Genomic DNA, 17,480 nt, shown 5'->3' with positions numbered 1-17,480 from the left:
ACTAGAACTGAACTAGAACTGAACTAGAACTGAACTAGAACTGAACTAGAACTGAACTAGAACTGAACTAGAACTGAACTAGAACTGAACTAGAACTGAACTAGAACTGAACTAGAACTGAACTAGAACTGAACTAGAACTGAACTAGAACTGAACTAGAACTGAAATAGAGCTGAACTAGAACTAGAACTGAACTAGAAGAATAAAATACTGTCTTACATTGAGCGGTAGTTCTCTAAATATGGCTTTACATTTTTTTCTAAAAAAAATCGAATTTATTAAATATGTGAATTAAACTTAAGTTCCATGTTCTTTAATTTGTACAAAAATAGACTATCAGCTGACCTAAAATTGTTCGACAGTCAAGTTATCATTTTCGAGCAATTACATGCGAAAGTTGCACAATGGAACAAGTTGATTAAGAGACGTCAAAAATAAATGGTCTGCGCATTAAAAAAATCAAAAAAGTATCACATTTCCAAAACTACTAAAATATAAAGTATTCATATATAGACATTTTAGTATAGTAAACATAAATGAAAAATAAAACACTGACAGCTAACAATTCAACAAATGTTACAAAAGTTAAAGGAAACAACTGTACCACACAACAAACTATTGACATGTGAAATGAGTAGCAAAACAAGGAATTACTTTTCGGTAAAATTTTAATATTTACAGATCAATAGAGAACTATTAACTCTAACTAACCAATATGTTGGTCATCCCAACCATTACGTTTTATAACTGTGTTTGATAAATTAAAGTTTTGGGCTATCGAGTAAATTTGCTAAAAACTGCAGATTGAATTAATTTTTTGTTGGCTATTCAAATATAAAACTAACATAATATAATAATGTTTTCTATAATGTCTTTGTATTATTTTGTACTTTTTATGTTTTAATTCATAATAAGAAATGATCTCGAAGCGAAAACTCAGAGAGTTAAAATTAATATAATGACAAGATGAATTCATTCAAAACATATTTCTCAAAGTTAAACAAATTATAATTATTTCTGTATAATTTGCTGGGTTATTTACTTTATGTATAAGTATGCATAAGCGTAAATATTTATGGTACGATAGTGGTTTAAACTACAAGTTAAATAAAGAACTCAAGAAATGAAACGAATGAGGAACAAATTAAAGTTTCCAAAGAAGTTGAGGCGTGAAAATTCAACACAGTTGTGTAATTTTAACACAAAATAATAGAAATGCAAAATAAAAATATTAAAAGGAATGAAAATAAAACACTGCACAAAATGAAAGAGTTACAATTTTAACTATATGTACACAAAGGGTATCCCCCAGAAATATTTAGAATTAAACAAACTAAACTCTAAACAACACAACTAGAACAGAACATGTACAAGTTGGCAAACTAACTGCTGAACTTTTATATAAAACTGTATCATTCGTTCTAGATTTATTGAAGGGACACCCTTTTAGGTATAAAAGTATGCATGAGCGTTTCTACTTACACTAGTGGTTAAATAACAAAATGTTACTCACGTTTTGTTGAAAATTTTCTACAAACTTAATAGAACAATAATACAAGACATACACAAAGTTTTTAGTGAGTGTGTGGCGCTTGTGAATGAGTTGCAAATGGGTGTTGAGTGATTTTAAAGAAGAACATAAAGTTCATCTTTTAGTTTTGTTAAAACGAAATCACGTAATAGTTGTTTGTGGCTGCTTGTGTATAACCGAGTTGTTGAACAATTCGCATTGTTTACTAAGGGGTTGTCTTACTATAAACTGCTGGAAACAGAACTAGAACAGAACACAACTAGAACTAGAACAGAACTAGAACAGAACTAGAACAGAACTAGAACAGAACTAGAACAGAACTAGAACAGAACTAGAACAGAACTAGAACTAGAACTAGAACTAGAACAGAACTAGAACAGAACACAACTAGAACTAGAACTAGAACAGAACTAGAACAGAACTAGAACAGAACTAGAACAGAACTAGAACAGAACTAGAACAGAACTAGAACAGAACTAGAACAGAACTAGAACAGAACTAGAACAGAACTAGAACAGAACTAGAACAGAACTAGAACAGAACTAGAACAGAACTAGAACAGAACTAGAACAGAACTAGAACAGAACTAGAACAGAACAGAACTAGAACAGAACTAGAACAGAACTAGAACAGAACTAGAACAGAACTAGAACAGAACTAGAACAGAACTAGAACAGAACTAGAACAGAACTAGAACAGAACTAGAACAGAACTAGAACAGAACTAGAACAGAACTAGAACAGAACTAGAACAGAACTAGAACAGAACTAGAACAGAACTAGAACAGAACTAGAACAGAACTAGAACAGAACTAGAACAGAACTAGAACAGAACTAGAACAGAACTAGAACAGAACTAGAACAGAACTAGAACAGAACTAGAACAGAACTAGAACAGAACTAGAACAGAACTAGAACAGAACTAGAACAGAACTAGAACAGAACTAGAACAGAACTAGAACAGAACTAGAACAGAACTAGAACAGAACTAGAACAGAACTAGAACAGAACTAGAACAGAACTAGAACAGAACTAGAACAGAACTAGAACAGAACTAGAACAGAACTAGAACAGAACTAGAACAGAACTAGAACAGAACTAGAACAGAACTAGAACAGAACTAGAACAGAACTAGAACAGAACTAGAACAGAACTAGAACAGAACTAGAACAGAACTAGAACAGAACTAGAACAGAACTAGAACAGAACTAGAACAGAACTAGAACAGAACTAGAACAGAACTAGAACAGAACTAGAACAGAACTAGAACAGAACTAGAACAGAACTAGAACAGAACTAGAACAGAACTAGAACAGAACTAGAACAGAACTAGAACAGAACTAGAACAGAACTAGAACAGAACTAGAACAGAACTAGAACAGAACTAGAACAGAACTAGAACAGAACTAGAACAGAACTAGAACAGAACTAGAACAGAACTAGAACAGAACTAGAACAGAACTAGAACAGAACTAGAACAGAACTAGAACAGAACTAGAACAGAACTAGAACAGAACTAGAACAGAACTAGAACAGAACTAGAACAGAACTAGAACAGAACTAGAACAGAACTAGAACAGAACTAGAACAGAACTAGAACAGAACTAGAACAGAACTAGAACAGAACTAGAACAGAACTAGAACAGAACTAGAACAGAACTAGAACAGAACTAGAACAGAACTAGAACAGAACTAGAACAGAACTAGAACAGAACTAGAACAGAACTAGAACAGAACTAGAACAGAACTAGAACAGAACTAGAACAGAACTAGAACAGAACTAGAACAGAACTAGAACAGAACTAGAACAGAACTAGAACAGAACTAGAACAGAACTAGAACAGAACTAGAACAGAACTAGAACAGAACTAGAACAGAACTAGAACAGAACTAGAACAGAACTAGAACAGAACTAGAACAGAACTAGAACAGAACTAGAACAGAACTAGAACAGAACTAGAACAGAACTAGAACAGAACTAGAACAGAACTAGAACAGAACTAGAACAGAACTAGAACAGAACTAGAACAGAACAGATCTAGAACTATTTTCTGTATAAAGAAGCATCATAAACGTTTTACTAAAGAGTGGAAAGCTGATCGTTGCACTCAATAAAAAAACTACTGCCATCTGGATGTGATTGTGTGAATTTTTTCATTAATATGATCAAAAGTGTTATGCTGACTATTTTTAGTATTTTATTGCATAATTTAAGGCTTCTAAATAATATTTTACTTGCAATTTAAAATTCCGCCTAATCTTGCATATCTTTAAATGTGGTTTACCCCTTATTTTGCTTTTGAATGAAAGTTAAATTAAATGTTGTATGTATGTTTGTATGTATAAAATTTATTTCACTACAAATTTCATTTCAATACTGAACACAAAATAGTACATAGCTACATACATATAAACAAAATATATTATGTACACAATTATCCATATACATAGATATGTACATATTTATTATATGTCTGAACTGTATACAAGAAGTATCTTCCAAAACATTCACTAGTACAAATTCACTGCTTGTTTGTTGTCAATATTTGAAAAGAGGGCGTTTCTTGAAATTGTCAAGTACAAGTATTTGCTTGTTTTCCATTTACTCGTTGCCTTTTTTCACAACAATTTAAAAATCTTAAAAGTTAAAGTATTTGATACAGTTAGCTTAATAAATATTTCAAGAAAATTTACATAAAAATATAAAACTAAGGCAGTTTTTAAGTGAAAGACGCCCACTTTTTAAATTGAATAAATAGTTATTAATTTATTCTATCTATTATAATAGAATGAGTTCAATGAAATATTATTATTTTTAAAAATAAAACATTTCTTAAATTGAAAACAAATTTGCTAAAAAACAAAAAACTTTTTTTAAGTTTAAGTATTTATTTCGAATTATACAGATATACGGCCCGGATTTAGATATTTTGGAAACTTGCAAAAAAAGATCTATTCCACAACTTAAAAAAATAGCTATTTTTGGAATATATTATCTCAGATTTCAATTAAATCTGCCATAGGTATTATATATTTCAAGTGATCATCAAATCATTGAATATTAGACAAAAATTAAAGGTGTGCACTAGGATGGCTCTTTAGTTGTGTCTTTTTGATGTTCCCAGGTCTAAAATTTCTTTCCATTAGCTAAATACCGTATGCAAAATCGGAAATCAAACAATTTTTTGTTGAATTTTTAAATGATACTTTTTATTGAAATACTTTTTTTGATTAAAAAAAATAAACGATTTTGTGTTTTCTAAGTTTTTAAAGTTCCCCCTTAAAAAGTCCTTTAAATAATTGCAATTTCAAATATTTTATTATTTAAAACACTAACAATTTTCAATTTAAATTCGAGCATTTGTGGATTTAAGCCGAACAATTAAAAGAATAAAAACTAAACAAAAATGGTCTCTATTAACAATTATAGAATTTTTTTTCTAAACAAGTAAATTTGCCAGAGTTTATTTTAAAAGTCATTGTTCTAAAACTTTTATACAAAAACAAAATAAATAAAAAATAAAATGAATAAAAAATGCACAACATTTCATATATGTTTTGTATAGACTTGTGTGTTGTTATGTAAATATGTTTGAGTGCTTAGTAGTCCGGCCCTTAAAAAATAGATTCGATATGGATGGATATTATTTTGTTCTTTAATAGCTAAAACTAACTATGTATATGCCAAAAATGCAGTCAATCACTTAAAGACAACTCGTGCGGAAGGTCGATTTAAAGTTGTAAAATTGAGTAAAGAGTTTAGTTTCTTAAATGTTATTAAGTAAAACATTATTGTTTAAACATTTGAAATAAAACTTATGTACCAGAGAAAATTACCTTTTCAACAAGGTATTAAACACTAAAATCGAAGAAGAAATATCCAAGTTATTAACATTTTCGCCATATACTCACGAAATTTAAATTTTTTACATTGTTTACCTTTTTCGGTGCATGTAAAATTTGTGTAAACAATTATTTTGTACACAGAAATGCGTAAGCTAGCAATTTTTGCTTAACATATTGCCTGCTAAAATGCATATAACTTTCAATCAATATTCATGTTTTGTACCTTGTTAGAAAGATAACTTTCTCTAGAAGCTAAGGTTTGATTTAAATGTTAAATCTCGATAAGTTGTATTGTTTACCCAACCCGATTTCCGGCACAATATCTCGTTATTCGATTGGCCTCAAATTTGACCTCAACATAATAAGAACCATCCAAATTAAAACTATTTTTTAAAGTCAGGTCTATTGTATACAATTCGCACATATACAACAACTTGTATGTGTTAGCCAGTGCACTTGTATACTCATATGAATATATATATACGATTTTCCCCCATATTCATCGTAAATCTATTTTATACTTCTATTGTCACTTGCAGTTTAAATCAAGAGCAAAAAAACAGTAAATACTCGTACGAATAAAAGAAAGAAATGTTGAAATGCTGAGTAAATAGGGTATTCCTTTAAGGAAAATGTGTTAGAAGGTCTAACTTATAATATATTACAAGAATTTTTTAAGCAAAGCCATAGTGGACCCTATATATGCCTGCTGAAAGTAATTTTAAAAGGTTTGCACACTCTTTTTAATAGAAACCCTAGTGTATTTATCTTATATATACCAAGGTTGGGTAATTTCAGAAAATCAGTTCAATATCATCAAAATTGTGAACAAGTTAACATTGCTAATTCGAGGGTTTACACTAATATTTTTGGCCGATATAAATATCGCGAGATATGATTTTGCAAAAAAAAATATTTCATTTAACTTAATGTGGCTTATCATATGCCATAGTGATCTATGGCAATGCGACAAGAAATTACTCACATTAAATAATTTTGAATTTATTATACCCTTCTGCGTGATAAATGATATATAAGTTTTAATTTCTACATTTTTCATTTGCGACTCCACAAGGTGGATAATTCTGGATCCTTATAGATAGCGAAGTCGATATAGCCATGTCCGTCTGTGCGTTTGTATGTTAACCCTTTCAGGGTCAAAAATAATTTAGGTCGAGCTAAAAGTATTAAAAAGAAATATTTATAATTTGAATACGCTGAATCCGGGAAAAATATTTTTTTTTGTATTTGGTTGCTCTGGTTGTCTGTGTCTGTCTTTTATTTAAAACAAAAAAATTAAAACTAACTATATTTTATTATACAGTAAAAGCGCATTGAAACAGAGTATGTTATAATGTCGAATATATTCGACAAAACCACTGAAAGGGTTAAAATCAATTTTCCGTAGCCCCCAAATAACTTACATACATCAATATATCGGTAATTCTTCCGGCTCGGTTCACAAAAAACCAGGAACAACCACGATTTTTGGCCGATTTTTTATATATATCTGAATTAGTAAGTCATATAGACAATATGGATATCTAATGATAGATATTTCAAAGTCTATTGCAACGATGTATATAAGGCTATAGTAAGTTGGACCTACTTTGGGTCAAAATCGGGAAAAATATTTTTGAACCCGAATATTTTTTATCCAAAAATTTTCTTGAAAAAAACTTTTTTAAAAAAATTAAAAAACGAAAAAAAATTAAAATTTGTACCTAATTTTTAAAATTTTAGATTTTTTCTGTTTCTTTTTATGATTTAAAATTATTCCAGAAAAGACAAAATTTTTTTTTTAATTTTTTTGTAAAATATTGCTCACAATTAGTGTCCAAAAAATCGACAAATTTAAAAACAGTTCTCCGGTTTAACCGAAAAAGTGTGTTTTTGAAAAAACCGGTTTCGATTATTGTCTTTTAAAAAACGGGTTAAGAGGTTTCGGCTTTGTCTTTTATATTAAATTTGTATTTAATGGAAATTTAGCATTTTTGAATTCTTTATGCAGATATTTTATATCTTTTACGAAATGTTGTCAAATGCTATAATTTTCTATAAAATAAATCAATATTTTTAAAAATGGTATCAAAGTTTTTCAAAAATATGTTTGAATGAGTTTTAGAAAATATATTTCATTAAAACCGATTAACCGTCATACAAAAACCGGTTTGTCAAAAAACCGAAATTTAAAAAAAAAACGGTTTTGGATACTCTACTTACAATCCGAAGCTATATATAAATTGCTCAAAAATGCAAGCAACACATTTTTGGGACCAAGTCTTTTTTCAAAATTTTACCTCTAGAAAAAAATGGAGCAAGGACGAGCTGGAAGTAAAGAAATAATCAAGGAACTTATTTTAAAAATATGGCAAATATAGAAATTGATAGTTTTTTATTTTCCATCAAAGTTGAGAAATATTGAAAAAATTGATGGTTGGTAAATATCGATTTACCTGGACATAACAAATATCGTCAAAAATCCGTTACCTAGTTGTCGAGATATTGTATCGAAAAGCGGACCAAATTACCTAGAAATGATCTGTTTTTTTTTGAAAACTGAAAATCAGTCAACTTTGAAGGACTATAAATTCAGAACCTTCTGATTAGCATATTTGAAATCATTGGACAAATTCCTGTACAATAGGTTTATTGAATATATTTTAGGGGCACATGGAATTTTTGATTTTTGTAACCTCACTTGTACCACAAGGGAAAAATAGTTTTTAACCCGATTTTTTTCTTTTACGGAAAAAAATGTTTTTTTCATTAATAAATTTAAAAAAAATATAAATTAAAAATTGAAAAAATCATTTTGAAAAAAAAATTTGTTTACCTAAAAATATTTAAAATTTGTATTTTAAAGTATAATTTGGTGAAGGGTATATAAGATGCGGCACAGCCTAATATACATTCTTACTTGCTTAACCTTTAACTGTTGAGGTGGTGGTAAATTTTACCCTCTCTTTACATTTTTTTAAAAATACTCTCTTCCATTGCAATCTATCCATTAAATTCTCTTAGTATCTTCTCATATCGTGATCGTTGTTACTCAGTTGTGTTTTGGCAGAGCTAGACATTTCACGAGCGGAGCTACATACATACTGGTGTAAAAATTACCACTCGTCAACATTTACTTAATTTTGTCATTGAAAATATTTACCACCACGTCAGAGTTAGCGTAAAGAAAAAAATTTATCCCACATCAAAATTAACATAATATTTTCATATAATTATTATTTTGGATATTTGATGTGTCAACTCTTTTCAGGCTTTTTAAAAAAGCTTGCAAAACAAATGATTTTACTACATTTGAAAAACGTGCGAACACAGATTTTTTGTTTAAACAAATAAAAATATTTATTGTTTTCTTTATTTATTGTAATTAAAAATGTGGTAGATTATTTTTAAAAAGCAAATAATTGTAAAAAAATATTTTCTACTAAATTTTTTTTTGTAAAATTAAGAGGGGTAAAATTTACCACCACGTCATTCACCTCGACAGTTAAAGGTTAAATTCTAAAATAGCACAATTTCGACTTCTAAAGCAAATAATATTTGTGTGCCCGCCCCTGTTTATACACACATTTTTATTTACATATATTTCATATGTGTTGCTGACAGTTAAATAAAATAATAAAATCTTGCTTTGAATGAAATTTATAGTAAATACTTAAGTACTCACAGTCGTATACAGTGAATGACATAATAATTGGAACTTTTTATTTAAATAGTAATTTAATAATAATGTTTTGATGATGCAACAATAAATTTCAATGAATTTATCAATAACAAAATTGGGAATTTAAATTTTATATTCCCATAGACTTTACATATCCAAAGAGAAAATAATCTAATGGCGTCAAATCACATGAACGAGAAGGCCAGATTACATTTAGCTAGTAAGCTTGTCTCTATACTTCTCACCGTTGACTGTAATGTTCTAAGCATGTTTATTTGTGAAGACATATGAACCAATGATTCCACCGGCCCATAAAGCGCACCAAACAGTGAGTTTCCCTGAATGTAATGGTGTTTCGACAATGGCGACAATATGTATATTCTGTTAATTGACATAGTCATTTAAACAAAAGTGTGCTTCATCACTCAACAACATTTTTAACCCTCCGTTAGTTGCAACTGATCTGGTTGATACAGGCAAACATTTTTTTATTGTAAATTGTTTTAAACACCCTAAGTTGTAAAATATTTTTTGATAAAAATATATTTATACTGCAATTTTATTTTTATTATTCTTTTAAATACTTTGATTTTAATACGGTTTTTATGTTTTCGAAATAAAAAGTGAAGAGATTATTTTCAAATGCGTCTTTTTTTTATTGATATCAATTTGATACATTGCGACTAGTCTCAATTGAAAATTATTGCGACTAACGGAGGGTTAAATTTAGGGTATATGAAAAATGGATCTCCTGGTTACATATCCGAAATTATACTTAAACATTAATGCCATAAAATTATCTAATTAATAAAGCCAATTGGATGGATATTAAAATTAGTTTTCTATTAATTATTTTATTCTATCCAGAACTTATATCCGTTAGTAAAGAAATTTTGAATTTCTCTAACCCGACAAAACAACTGACTAACGATTAACTGTGTGATAATTTGTAGTTATTCAAAATTGTATAACGATTAGATTAGAAATGTGTTCACAACTATAAATGTCCATATCTTATGTAAGTTGATGTTTGAAACATGAAAACAAAATTTACCTTGAAAATAATAATTTAATTTTTGGGTTGCTTGGAGATTAAACAAATAATTTATTATTTTCTGTTTATATATAACTACGGAAAACTTATCTTGATTTAAAAACAATTGTTAGGATTTAAAGACAAATAGCACTAGCACTATGCGTAACTACTTAAATTTATTAAATAAGGCTTTTGCCAATGTTTTCAAAGATATACAGCCTAACTAAAAAAGCCTTAAAGTAGATTTTAAGTTCAAGATTTTACCAAAGTATACCTTTCGTACCATAAAACAAATTTCAAATATAATTTAAAATGTATTTTTTATTAATAAAAGAAAAAGTTTTGAAGCTTTTTTCAAATAAAAACATAAGTTCTATTTTAAAATAAAGTCGACTTTAACAAAAATTAACTTTTATTTCATAGTTAGGTTGTCATTCTAGGTTGGTCAGTGTGGATCAAATTTAAAATTATGGTTCATTTTTCCAAAAAAAAAAATAAAATTCCGGTTGGTTTAGAAATGAATACGAATCTACACAATATAAGTCAATCTGATACGCTATGTGTACATTGGTGAGCCATGGTACCACTATATCATCTGATCATCAAGTGCTTTTATTTGCCCAATAAATTATTTCATTATTCATCAGTACAGAATTAACACATGGGACAACAGAGTCGACATCCCCATTTACAGACTCACCATTGACTAGGAGGCAGCCTGGGAAATGAGTGTCAAGTACGATCTCAAGTGTCTCCTTATTATTTACAGTCCAACTAGCACAGCCCAATCATCGGTTAGTCTCAGAGGATCCTGTTCAATTTCTTATCAGATTTTTTAAATGATTCACCGAGCAATGTGAAATATTTAGTAATAAAAATTAGTATTTTTTTCTCGTTTCTTCATAAAAAAAATAAACTTTTGTTTAATGATTCAAATCGGTCCATTATTTCACCTAACTCTCATACAAATTTCCTCCTGAAATAGATCTTTATCGGTCATAAATATTTAGTTTATGTAGGCATCTACATAAATTTCGCTACAAATAAATGTTGTATATACAGGAAGTCATTTTATCTAATTTTACATAGCTTCCATTTAAGGCTGACTTCCGAAAATCACTCACACATAAAAACGAATTATTCTTTCAAAATAACAACAATACACAATTGCCCAATTCACAATTGATGTCGTAGTGTTGTAGCATTGTATGTCATAAATATTTTTCAAACCGATTTTTCGAAACAAAAATAAAACATTAATAAAAAAAAATTACGTCATATAGCGATACAACGCTACGACACTAATTTTGAATTGGGCAAATGTTTATTTCAGGTATTATGACTGAAGATTATTTTATTTTACTACTTCTATTGCTACCTCAACTGCTACTTATTCTACTACATCAACTGCTTCCTTATTGCTACATTATGCATTAAACACATTGAAGACAGCAAGCTTCACGAACACAAATGCTGCTGGCTGCAGTTTAAGTCGTGCGGCAGCTGCAGTATTCTTTTACAGACTACAGCTTCAAAGTAAACAGCTGATTTATAATTCAGTGGTGTCACTTCAATTTTTTAATTTTATTAAAATCTAACCGTGCCAAATTCCAAAGTAATTAAGATTTAAAAAATTATTTTGAGTAATATAAATTTATGCACCTGTTATTAATTTATTTCAATATGGTTATCAGCAACTTCTCTTAATTAAGTAAAAAAAATATATATTTTGGGCAGCAGCGGCAAAAGAAGCCGTGTCGCCGTGAAGTTGTGCTATCGTCAAAAGAATCGTCTTCATATAAACGTGTATTTTATTTTTGACAGATTGCAGTCGGAAGCCTGCTGTCTTCAATGTGTTTGAAGCATTACTGCTACTTTTAAATAACAAAAATTAAAACTCAATGTAGAGCAGTAGCAATGACTTGTATTTTTTATGCTACTACTTCATTTACAATTAAAAAATGTTAAAACTTTTTAGTTATCTCAGCTTTTTAAAAACTGATTAATACAAAGTACATTCTGACTCAAGTTTTATGCAATAATTCAATGAATACTATGGTCATTCTTAGCAATATTCAGCTGTAGAGGATCTCTTGAAAAATCAGATATTCATATTGCATAGTTTAGAATAAAACAAGTAAGAGAGCTATATTCGGCTGTGCCGAATCTTATATACCCTTTAACAAATTATACTTCAAAATAAAAAAAAATAAAAATATTTTTAGGTAAACAAAATTTATTTGGAATTTTTTTTTGTTTTAAAAAAATTTTTTAAATTTAAAAAAATTTTTTTTTAAATTTTAAAAAAAAAATTTTTGTTTTTTAAATTTTTTATTTGTGAAAAAAAAAATTCGGGTTAAAAAATATTTTTTCCGATTTTGACCCATTGTAGATCCAACTTACTATGGTCTTATATACGTCGTTGCAAAGGTCTCTGAAATATCTATCATTAGATATCCATATTGTATATAGTTAATGACTTAGTAATCCAGATATAGGTCAAAAATAGGTAAAAAATCGAGGTTGTCCTGGTTTTTTCCTCATATCTCAACCATTTATGGACCGATTTTGCTGATTTTAAATAGCAAACTTCTCGAAAGCATGTCTGATAGAATTATTGAAGATTTGGATTTGAATCCCGAAGATATCAGTGGTCTTCAGAAAATTGATTTCAACAGACAGACAGACGGATGGTCAGACAGACGGACATGGCTTAATCGACTCCGCTATCCATAAGGATCCAAAATATATAAACTTTATAGGGTCGGAATTGAAAAATGTAGAAATTACAAACGGAATGACAAACTTATATATACCCTTCTCGCGAAGGTGAAGGGTATAAATATAATTTGGGATTGATTTCACAGCCACCAATCATATTTGTTTAATATTCTGAGTTAGACGTAAATCACATACACTAATACTAATTATTGTGTTGTTTGTGAAAATGTTAAAAACTGAATTTATCAAAATATGTTTTTTTTTACACAACAGCATTTAAATATTTTAAATATAACAATCCTCAACGACATTTTATTGATACAAGAATAAGCCCAAAATCAAAATTCTAACCGTTGCTATATCAAAAATAAGTCTTCTCAATCGATATTTCAAATATTCTCAATTAGCTTTTTTTTTTGTACTCAAAACAAAAATTTTAATGATCTCAAATACACAGAGTATTTACAATAAGCATGTTGTTCCTTGCTCTTATCTAAATTTGTATTTAAATAAGAGCAGACACTCATAAATAAATAGAGAAAAAAAACACACACAAAATTTTATTATCAGTTTTGTCAAGCGGCCAACAATGCGAATGTTAAAAACGTGTTGAGAACGTAGTAAAAAAAAAACTACAAAAAATTGATTAGAATTATTGAAACAAGCCATAGGCCAGCTTTGTAACATTAATTGTTCATACAATGTAATCAACATATTCTTAAAAAGAAAATCATTATTAATCAATTTAAAAATTATAAATTTCCACGTGGATATACATACATGTGTAGCTAAATACTTTTTTTTGTAGACAAACAGTAGATTAGATATAGCTTATTTTGGCTTATACCTAACCATACAACTATACAAAGTACAAACATATTCGAAAAACAGATTCAACACAAATTTTGTATACTTGTGTTTTTATTTGACCAAGAGTGATTCTTCAAAAATATGTTTAGTTAGTATCTAACATGAACTTTGAATTTATTAAACGAATATCTTTTAATACGATGTTGTTGATTTTTCAAATGAAGTTCAAAATTTAGATTAATGGTGTTTCCTCTTCGGACTAAATAATGCCTTTATTCTGCCTTTTAAATGGAGTCACAAATAATGCTGGTCTTTGAGTAGTTTCAAAGATATGGACAATTATGTTTATAAAATTTTAGAAAAATTCAACAAAATGTTCAATTTTCAAATCGAGATATTTTTACATCGGAATGAGTTTCCATTGAAAAAGTCACTGATATGAGGAACAAATTGGATATATTATGTATGCGGTAAATTTCGTTAAAATCGGAAATGGTAAATGCGACTGCTGTCCGCATTCACAGTTGTCCGCTTTCACAGTTGTTAATTGAAGAAATATCACACTGTCTGGTTTTTTTTTTGACTTTCTGCTACAATTTTTCAATGGTTGTGATTTGCAGCGCGATAAAAAAAATATAATTTTTAATAGGCAACGACTGTGCTATATATTTGACTCTCTTTCTAAACCACGATCATTTTCAAATTTTGTTTTGTTTGTTTTATATTGCCAAAATAATGAAATCAGCAGAATTTTATCTGTATCTGTCTAGGCACTGTGGTTCCAAATCAAAATCTAGGTGGACAAAATTATAAAAATTGGTATTTTCAGAATTTGGAAAAACGAAGTTTTTTCGTAAGCTGTTAATCTGCTCTCCTCCATACAAATGGTTTTTTTCAATTGGACATTTCGTTTTCTCTACAGAAGCGTCAGAATTTCAAAAAACTTGAATCAAAAGTTGAACAATATTTTCGTTAATTTTTTTTTTAATATTTTACTGCTTTACTAAATTACATATATCTCAATTGTTTTACCATATAGAAATTCATACTTCAAAACATAGATAAACATTGATATAGGCTTTTATTGAGTGTATATCTTATATTTATGGGCCTCTCCGTTTTGCTGTTATAGTCTTGGTTTTGAAATATACTGATATTTTTTTTTCTAAGAATTTTATATAGCTTGCAAAAAAAAAGACAGTCGAAGCCCGTCCAATGACTATATACATTATTTAAAGAAACTTCTGGGGAATGTCTTTGTAAGCAAATTGTAGCCGCCAGCATACGCCGATATACTTTTATTTTAATTTTTACGGAATGGAATTTTTAGAAATATTTTTTTTTATTATTGATTTTTATATATCTAGACCCTGCTGTAACTTGAAATATAGTAAATACAGATCTTTTTAAAAATTTAGTTTTAGAAACACATGAAAACGAGAACTTACGTAGCACTGTTATTTACATTCATAAAAATGTTATTATGTAGGCAACATGCTTTTTTATGAATTTCTATGTTAGGTAAATTCTCAGCGAGTTGTTAAGTTTTCCCTAATTTATTTGATACGTAAAAAACATAAGGTAGACATGTATATATCAATGGATAGAGGATTTTGTCTAATTTTCAAAAATGTATATAACTTTTGACAATTAAAAAATTCATGGAATACTTTTTTGAAAAATATGACCAAAAATGCTTTTTATTGAAATTTTTCAAATTGAAATAAAATTTTTATTTATGAATATTTTTTAATGAAATTTCACAGTTATGTAGATTTTTCTATTTAAAATGGAAATATAAAAATAAATTTTGAAATTTGTAATCAAGTATCCCACAATTCCCAAAAAAATATTGAAAAATCCCAAAAATGGGATTTTTTCGTTTTTTGGCTATAATATCCATAATAGGGGCGGAGTTATCGGAACCCTTTACAAAATAATTAAGAACTTATTGGGCCATCTAAAATGGGTTACTATATTTTGATATCGAGTATGCGATTTGAGAATTTTTGCCATAATCTTGAATTTTACATAAAAAATAGGCATTCTTTGAATGGACCTGATCCCGTCGGTATCAAAAATTATAAATGTTTTTTTCATTTAAAATATTTGGCGTAAAGTTGGCTTTTCAAAAAGTACAAATTCATTTTACATCCTCTTAGAAACTTTTTAGATAACTTAAAAAGAATAAAAGTACTTTTTTCCCAAAAAAAATTGCGAAAAATCGCCTTTTTTTAATTTGTTTATATTCAAATGCATGTAACTTTGGATTCAGTCATGATTTTTAAACAATTCTTTCTTTATTTGATATATAGATCTATTGTTAATCCTATAATAGAAAAATTGATAAAATCGGAGAATATTTGGAACCGCGGTCACCAAAAAACTGGTGTAGGGTGGGTAAAAATGTTGAAAATAAAATTTTCAAATGTGAATATCTCCTAACCTATAAGAGATAATTGATAGCTTCGACGAGGTTTTATGTAGTGCTCGACCAGGAGATTGTGTATGTGTAATTCGGAACACAAGCGAAGAAATAGGATCATTTTAAAAATTGATAAATATGGTTGCCACAAACATATATATGTTTACTGTAACCATATATATGGTTGAGACAATCATGTGAATCGTAAGTTAACCATATTATGGTTACCACAATCATGTAAATGGTTACTGTGACTATAATATAGTTAAAAAACTTGTAACACTATATAAATGGTTACAGTAACCATGCCCAATTATATTTTTTCTCTGCGTGTATATAGATGAAAAATGTTTGTATGGGAAAATTCGAAAATCTTCTTTAATAATGGAGCGAATGGACCTAATTTAGTATTTTATCTAAAACCATATTTAGAAAATTTCCTTTACAATGATACCAGTTTATAGCTAATCGGTTGGATGGTCTCGGAGTCTATAACTGACATAGGTAGAAACATTTTTTGTATTTTATATATATAGATTAGATATCCATATTGTCTATATTTATGACTTAAAAATTCAGATAAAGATCAGAAATAGGTAAATAATCGAGGATATTAGGTTTTTTTCCAATTATGCGCCGATTTCTCGATTTTAAATAGCAACCGAACCGGGTCTAAAGCGGATATATTGATGTATGAATCATGTATGTAAGTTATTTGGGGGCTATGAAAAGTTGATTTCAAAATACTCGACTCCACAATATATATCGATCCCGAATAAATGGAAAATGAAGAAATGAAGATTACAAACGGAATGTCAAACTTATATATACCCTTGCCAGAACCAGAACTCTTGGAACTAGAACCGGTGTCTACCCCCAAAAACCGAACCACTTCTGTTTGTCTTTGTTTTTTTGGGGGGGGGAGGGGATAATATGATGGTGATCGCAGATTATCCTACTGAAAAATATATTATTTTCGGTAATCAGCTAAGAAGTTGCGTTCGTAATCAGTACTCATAATTTCTTTGAAATTTTTATGATAAAATTTACAATATGTGAGTGGAATGAAAACAACTAACTTGTTTTTTTTTGTGCGTTTCATATAGAATTCGCTGCTCGCACAATCATTCTTGTTTATATGTTGGCAAACATAATTTTAAAAAGAATTAAATATTTTGGCGAGTCATTAGTTCAAAAGTAAAGCTCAATCAAGAAGCACTAACTTAAATAAGCAAAGTATTTGTTGTGTAAAAACCAAAAAAAGATATAATAAAAAATAAAGAAAAAATAAAAAATAATAGTGTGCTTTAATAACAAATAATACACAATCAATTTATATGCTAATTACTTATCATGTTGGCAGTGGCAATTTAATGAATTTCAATTAATGTGTAACCCACAAAGTGATTAATAATGTTTTATTAATTCAA

Source organism: Calliphora vicina, chromosome 3, assembly GCF_958450345.1.
Source record: "Calliphora vicina chromosome 3, idCalVici1.1, whole genome shotgun sequence".
Lineage (NCBI taxonomy): Eukaryota > Metazoa > Arthropoda > Insecta > Diptera > Calliphoridae > Calliphora > Calliphora vicina.
The sequence above is the reverse complement of the archived record's forward strand: the minus strand, read 5'-3'. Positions refer to the sequence as shown.